This window comes from Fundulus heteroclitus, chromosome 15 (assembly GCF_011125445.2).
Source record: "Fundulus heteroclitus isolate FHET01 chromosome 15, MU-UCD_Fhet_4.1, whole genome shotgun sequence".
In the NCBI taxonomy this organism is placed as follows: domain Eukaryota; kingdom Metazoa; phylum Chordata; class Actinopteri; order Cyprinodontiformes; family Fundulidae; genus Fundulus; species Fundulus heteroclitus.
This window is the reverse complement of record NC_046375.1, coordinates 14,183,503-14,192,115: the sequence shown is the minus strand read 5'-3', so window position 1 is coordinate 14,192,115 and position 8,613 is coordinate 14,183,503.

Below are 8,613 nucleotides of genomic sequence, written 5' to 3'. Positions count from 1 at the left end.
CCTGACTTCTTCTCCTTACTGTTACCAGGTCAGTGTGCCTGCCCGCGCCTCTGAATAATCTGTTTCATTGGGTCAGTGTGCCTCTCTCGACGCGCCTGACTGGCTGCCGAGGCATACGCGGTTGCTAGGGAGCTCAGCCAATCAGAGGAAAGCGGAAGTTTCACTTTGGTTTCTAGGCAGGTTTCACGTGCTGTAGATGTTTTGGCGGGAGAGTGTAAGTGTGTAAGAGCTACTGAGTGGGAGGGGCGGCTGCACAGTGAAGTGGAGCATGTGATTGTGTGTGCGTGTGTGTATGTGCATGTGTGCGTGTGTACGTTTTACCCTGCCTCTTGCTTTCTGATGCAACATCGAACTGCCTCTCCTGGGCTACTAGGGGACCTTGTTATAGTTTTTTTTTTTTCTCCCTGTCCTCGCAGGAAACGAGAACCAATTGCTGTGCTGTTGCCATCGGAGCGGGGAGGTTTGTTTTCTCTCTGCTTCCACCAGTGGTACCTCCCCATCGACAGTTACCTTAGAAACAAGAGCAACTCCAACTCTATTTCCATCCATGCCGCTTCCTTCAATGATTTATCGTTGTTTTCTTTTTTTAATCTACCACACAGTACCTGCCTACCAACACTTTAGAGACCAATCGAATGTTTTGAACACTGGGACATCTCTGAAGGGGAAGAAGTGCAGAAGCATCCTAGAGAACAGCTCATACAGTAGCACCTGAACTTTTTGTATGCCTGTGATGTAAACATAACAAGATAAGCTGTTTGGCAGAGTAGCCTGTACCTCCTAACCCCTTAAAACAACCACAAGCATATCTTTCACCAACATATTAACTCCCCCACCCCACTGAAGCTTGCGGTTAAGACAGGGAAGTAGCTCATCTCATCTGACACGGGTCTCCAAAAATCCTATTATTAACACCCGAGTGCACACAGAGTTACAAGAATTAAACTGGATAGGAGCGAGTGGGTATACGGTTGACAATGTGCACCCACACAATTCTCCTTCGCAGCAAAGAAACCAGACCAGTCTTTCAAAAATGATTTTATTATTTGTCTAAAAAGTTCCTTGTAAACACAACATCCTATTTGGAAATGTCTCTTTCCACACAAAAACAACTCAAACTTTTTACATTGCATATTTTCTCAGAAAATACAATGGATTCCATGGACCACTATGACAGGCATTTTAAAACAGACTTTGAACAAATAAATAACAAAAAAACAAAAGGGAACTTTATCATCCACTGGTACTGCATGTTTGATTGATGAGTATGGATTTTTTTAATAATTTTTTTTCACACAGATGCCAGAGTTGGAAAAGTTTGAAAAATTAACAAGAAGGTTTCTTGATGTCAGAACTCCAATTGGCAAAGATGGACATTTCTCACCAACCCAGACCACTAACTCCAATATGGCCACCACATGTTTAAACCATAGCTTTACTGCAGTGAAAACGTATTTAGATGTGTCATGCTTTCTGTCTCATCAAATCATTTGCCGATTAATGTAATGTGCAATTTTTGTTAGCGAATACCTTGCCGTAGCGTTTTGCACGGAAATGTATTGTTAACATTGCCTGCGAGATGAATTCTCGCACTATTGTGCATTCACAAACACACGAGAATCCATCTTGTACCGCTCCTGCTTCAACCGTTTGTGTCCAAACCAAAAACAGTTTGGGCCAGTCATGTTGCGGTGTTGAGGTTTATGGTGTGACGAAATCAAGAGCTTACGAGCCCATGGCCAAACCAACATAAACATGGCAGCACAGGAGGACACACACAGAGAGCTGCTGCTATCATATCTGTTTCGTAAGAATTCACAATTGAATTTTTGAAAGAAGAACAGCAAGAAGTGCCTTGACTAGTCTACCTGCTTGTGGTTTTGCATGACAGTGCTGCTTACGGTTTAATTTGATACCGTGATTGGCTAAAACCAACCTTTGGTGGGTGGGCTCTAGGTGTTGCTTCGCCCAATCAGCTTGGAGGGTTTTGCTCCTTTCCCCAAACAAATTCAATGGGAGGAGTCCCAGATTGATAATGCGCAGAAAAGAGAGTGCTACACATTATCGATCTGGCTGTCCAGGTTAATGTATCTCTATATAGCAAGACTGATCAGATAATACAACAGTCAGCAAAGATGTTATTCACAGATTCAAATTCTAACCTTGTAGGTTAATGAACTGCGGCACAAGTGGCCACCAATAACTTTTTCTTGCTTCCTCATCTACTGTGTTTATTAGGTGTTCTCCAACTTTGCTCCATTGCACCTTTCTTTTGATTAATTGATTAATTTTGATTGAAGCCATAATAACTGGACTTAAGCAACTCCACTATTTAGGCTTTTTGTACTCAATAGTTGTACGTTATAGTTTAGCTTGCAATGGTTAATTCGCTTTGTGTGTATCTCGTAAATGCTTGAGAGCCCAACTCCGAAATCCACCAAGGGTACTTTTATCTCAGTTTGAAAACTTATGTGCTTTTTTAAACTGTGCCACATTTGTGCCAGATCTGTGATTCTGGGGGGAAAAAACACAAGGCTTAGGATGGGGATAGAGGGTGGGCTTTGATGTAATTGTTTTCCAAAAAGTATTCTTTTGGGGCTCCTAAAACAATTAATCCACAGTGAATTATCATGTATTATTGTTTTACTCCTTTACATCTATTTCTTTTTACTATATATTTGTTTTAGAATATCTTGATCATTCAGATTTCTCACAATTCAGGCCTTACTTTGCCAGGTCACTAAAATTGTATTAAAAAATTGGTGGGGAATAATTTTTGATTGACAGACCTAGAGACATAGCACATTGCTGACAGGGTTAAGGGTTAAGTCAAACTGAACATTAAAATGGGTTCCTTTGTGACATTTTGCTTTCTCACCCATCCTCCACCTTGACCACTCTGACCTTTCCTTTCAGCCTCACCAAAAAACACCCTACACAGAAACTGGACTTGGCCAGGTGTGTAGTTACTTAAGGGTACAAATACTATTTTGGGACTTCAAAAGCAACCTATTGGTTGCTTTAAACATGTATAAATAGTATGTACTTTATGCTTAGATACAAGAACTAGAGGAAAATCCAAAGTGTACATATTTATTATATACTTAACAGTACCATCATGCTGTCTCAAACATCCAGCATGTCTGCACTAACATGGATTTTTTGTTATTAAAACAGTTGCTTACTTTTTATCATGTATAATTCAGGGTAATTATATAGCACCAAATAATGGTAAATAGCTTGTACTTGTATAGCACTAGTCTGACGACCTCCAAAGAGCTTCACACTACAGTTTTGCCATTCATCCATTCACACCCTGATGGTGATGAGCTATGTTAGTAGCCACAGCTGCCCTGGAGCAGACTTACAGAGGCAAGGCTGCCATACACCAGCTCCACCAGGCCCTCTGACCACCGTCAGCAGGCAATGTGGGTGAAGTGTCTTGCCCAAGGACACAATGACAGAGACAGTCAGAGTGGGGGATCGAACCAGCAACCCGCCTATTGCAGAACAAACTCCCTAAACTCTGCGTCACATTCGCCCATATCTCAGATCCGATTCATATCCAGCTAGATAGAATTCAATTAGTTCAAATTCAGTTAGAATCAGTCCAACACTAATGCGCTGCAGTTAAAGTCAGGTAGTCATTTATTGGCACATATCAATTTAGAGAGACCTAACAGTCATGTTTTCGGACTGTGGAAGGAAGCCAGAGAACCTGGAGAGAACCCGACAGGGGGAACATGCAAACTTCATGTAGAAAGACCCCAAGGTAGGGTTCAAACCCAGGACTTTCATGCTGTAAGGCAATACTGCTACCAATTGTGTCACTGTGCAACTTCTCATTTAAAACCTAATATATTGTATTTCAATTCCTAGTTAAAACTTACCAAAAAAAGTATTTCCTCTGGTTCATAAACTAAGCGTTTTGCTTTGAATGTTATAACATTTTTAGACAAGTGACATGGAAAACATTTGTTAGCAACAAAATGTGAATTATATGTTAAATATATTTACAAGCCGTTTACAAGTTCACCTAAAACGAGTGGTGGAGTAGTGGTTAGGGAGCCGAGTGTTTGCATCTTGGAAAGGCCACATATGTTGCCAGTTTGGAACTCAGTCTGTCACTCTGGGTCCCTGAACAAGACCCTTGACCACAGGTTGCTCCCCATGCGTCATTCAGTATCAACTGCACACTGCTCCTCTGTAAGGGATGGATTGAATCCAGAGACAAATTTCCCCTCTGCTGGACTATAAAGGGAAATATTTCTTTATTTAAAAAAGCTCCCCCAAAAAAAAGGAATTTAAACATATTTACACGAAGAATTAAGTTATGGGTGCTAATGAACTTTATTCAAAGTCTTCCTGGAACTAAAAGTACATCTTGTACCCATATCTTAAAGAACTAGAGACTGTAGTTTTCTAAAGTATAGACACATTTCCCAAAGGAGTCTTGGACATTGAGTTCTCAATACTTAGAGTTGGATCTGATGTTCTTGGTTACATCTAACTAATAAACTCCTAAAACTCAGAGATGAGTGTTGAACTGTCTTTAAGATCAAACAAGTCTGGGTGCTTTTAATTTTCTGTTTACTGATGAATTATGCAATGCAGTGTAGCGTCGTGTTTATGATCATTACAATGCCACAATCGGCCAAGCTGTCTCAATAACAAAGATAATACATGTCTAAACTAGTGGAAGGACACCTGAAAACCGCATCCAGAAGCTGTTTTGGAAATTGCCCAGGTGTCATCACACTGCCTTTATGCCTGACAAATGATTTGTTTACCACCTGAGCCGCTGCCACTGCTCAGTAATCATTAGGAGTTCATTTACCTACCTCCAACTTTTCCTTGCAGCTGGAAGCATGAAAGCGTGACAGACACGATGCTTGAATTTATTTCCACAAAAGTCTTCAAAACCTTGTCTGGTATTTGTCATATACAGAGTTACATTCAATTCATCACATTAAAGTGGTGTCAGAATACACATAATGGTAAGGGAAATGTATCCCTCGGGTGGTTCTGGGCTTCAAATGTGTTACCTTTGGATGAACTCTGGGAGAGCTGAATTCATTTGCAGAGCCCCTGCTGTACCTGTGGCTAAAATCAAGAGGTGTTGACAGAACAGGCTGGAGGAGGTAGACACGGAGGGGTGGGGGTGGGGGTGGGGGGGGGGTTTAAAAAAAAAAAAAAAAAACTGGAAAAATTGGCATCTGTGTCACGTTTTTTTTCACAATCGATTCATGTGAAAAACAGCCCCTTAAAACAAGGATTTGGACAGATAATTAAGTGGCACATGGATGGAAACTGTAAAATTGGGATGTGAAAGTGCATATTGTACAAGCCCAAACAAATGACAGGGTTGTTTGTGTGTGGAGCAGGCTGAAGATAGGAGACAAAGCGTCTGGTTGTCACGTACCATTAAGTAAAAAGGCACCAAAAAAAATTGTGTTATACTGTGCCAAACTTTAAATAATTTCAACATTCAGAGTCTTATCACCTCGCTGGCAGAACACCCTCGGAAATAACTTACTGAGGAGAAATTTTTTGACTTCCTTACTGGCAGAAAAAAAAAATTGCCTAGACATAAATGGGCTGGGACACGTTGTCTGCCGCTCTGCCTGACACATTAGAGGCACAGGAAGTTTCAGGTTTAGATGACAAGTTCTGAGTTCAGAGCTAAAACAGAGGCTGTTTTGCCTCTTCAAAGGGCTCAAAGTGACACACTTGAAAGTAAAAGACAGCGAATGACTTAAAAACAGTGGATGAGATTGCACAACACATTACGTCTGTGTTACTGAGTGCAGTACAATGGCTGTGCATCATGTTGTATTCCCTGCCAAAAAAAAAAGAGGAAAATAAACAAACACAAATGTGATTTACACATCTTCGTGAAAAACAACGATGACAAGTTGACTCCACCTAAGCGGTTCAACTTGATAAAACAAAACTTCAAGTATAATCAGTACAATGACAGTAATATAAGTGAGAATATTGGAAACGGGCAGCTATGGGAGCTTGATTTTGCTCTAATTAGCTATTGACAAGGGGAATACATGCTAATGTATTATTGATTTTTCTGTTTTATAAATACAGCAAACAAATGGGTAATCTCTTGCAACCATATCAAACTGTGTCAAAAGTGTCATATCTTTATGTTTGTGTATTTTCCTGCTTGTTCAACAGTCCAGTGATGTTTTATGTTTGGTTGTCATACACTGAAATGGTACAATTTTCAAGTCACACCAAAAGTGCAATCATATGTGCAAAACTGACAGAGGAAAGTAAAAGCTAAAAAAAATGATCATATCCCTTGAACTTTTTCACATGTTATTACAGTTCAGTGAATCATCAGTGCAGTTCAGTGGATGTGTATTCAGCCAACCTGTTTATGTGATAAGTAAAACTTAAAAATTTCCTTTAGAAATCCTCCAACTGAGTCCATCTGTGTGTAATTTAATCTCAGTATGAAGACAATCCTTCAGTGAAGGCCTCAGAGGTTTGTTACAGGGCATTAGTAAACAAATGGCATCATGAAGACCGAGAAGCATGGCAAACAGGTCAAGGATATAGTTGTGGATAAGTTTTCAAGCAAGATTAGAGTATAAAACAAATCACAACCTTCTAAACATCTCACGAATCACTGTTTAATCCATCATTTGAAAATGCAAATACTGTAGCAGAACTGTAAACCTACCATAATATGGCCATCCACCTAAACTTGCAGCCTGGGCAGAGAGCATTACCTAAAAATGCTACTAAGAGGCCTATCAAGAACTCTAGAGAGGCTGCAAAAGTCCACAGCTCATACAGTGTGTTGACAGAACAACTACTAAATGCAAACTTAACAAATCTGGCTTTTATGGAACCATGGCAAAAAGATAGGCAGTCATAAAACATCCAATTTAAAGCATGCCACCAGCCATGCAGGGAACACAGCAAACATCTGAAAGACAGTGCTGTAGTTAAATGACCGCTACAAGCAAAACAGCATGCAATTCTCTTTGATTGCATCATCCTTTCTTTTGAAGATGGTAGTGGCAGCATCATGCTGTGGGAATGCTTTTCTTAAGCATAGCCAGGTAAGCTGATCAGAATTTATGGGGAGGCGGATTGGGGTGAAAAGGGGGAAATATGTTACAGACGGACAAACAAGATTGTAGATCCATCCTCCAGCAGTGGTGGCACAGCTAACCAAAAAGTTAGCGTCATAAACGCATATTCTGCAAACAAAAATATGAGCTATACTGCGGTTAAACCGATGATAAATAATAAAAGTTGAGGAAGCTAACACTAGCTGTTAACAGCTAACCAGCAGCTGTCACTGAGTATGTGTCACGCGTCTTCAGACAAAAGATGCTGCATACACACACACTGCAAACGTGTACAGTGCTGCATATTTGAGGGAATAGCTGTTTTAGCTCAGGATAAATGATTTTAAAATTTTCACTGTGAATGTGGGCTGGAAGCTAGTGTAGCCATTTCCTGCGAAAGATACCAATTCCTTCCAAGTCCAGTCTCCTCACACCCTTTGTGGTGCCAATAATGAACCCAGAAAGCTCAGTTACACTACTAATTAAACACGACTGCCATCAGACTTCTGTTTGAACAGTACAAAGCAACCTGCATGTGCACATAGAGGACATCACACAGCAGCAGATAATAGCTTACCTGAGCAATGGGAGCTGACAACATTAAAGGCCACTACATACTCAATGACAACAAAGAGGTTTTTTTCTTATAGTCGGGGTGGGAAGAACACTGAAAAAGTGTATTTTGGCTCTGTCTATACATAGTACACGAGACAATCAGCTGCAGAAGTTCGCCCCAAGTCACGTCAGACCTGCCGGGGGCCAGGAAGGGTGGCACAGAGAGCTTAGCATGCGGAGAGGTGAAAGTTGAGAAGCAGACACACAATACTGCATGGTGTGCTCTGCCGCTATTTGTAAAGACTGCGAACATCGGGGACGTGTGATACTACGAGGGCGGGACTGCCCCGCCTGGATAATTTATAAACGACTCAAGTGAGCGGAATTTGCATGTTTGGCCACTTAAACAAATACAGTTGAACTGCGGGACTGCACAACTGCATTTTCACAAATGTGTGAGACATTTCCACTTCGCCAACCTAAACACGCCTATCTAATCCCGCCCAATCATAGTACAGCAGTCGGATACCCCTTGAGAAATAAGTTCTGCCCAGACATTGTGTCAGAAACATGCAGGAAGACCATCAAAGATGAGGCTGGGAGAACAAAATGACGCCATTCACTGCGGGAGCGAGAACAAATATCTCGTTTCTCATAGAGTATGTAGCGGCCTTTATACCCCATCATAACAAAAAGAGGGAAGGTAAGAAGAAAACAGCATAGCTATTAACAATGGTCTTTTGTGGTGCCGTGACTGCTACTGCTGTAGAGAAGTCTGTGTGGATGTGTAGTGAGACCCAGGACGGTGACGTAAACAGCGGATAAATATCTTGTGAGCATTGTTATTCTACTTACAGGTAGCGGAAGCTAAGTTGTCCGAAAACAGTTTCTATACTTAGAGTCAACGCTGAACGAAAGGTTAGTTCCACAATTATCTATTTGTGGTTTAGCCTGACTGTGC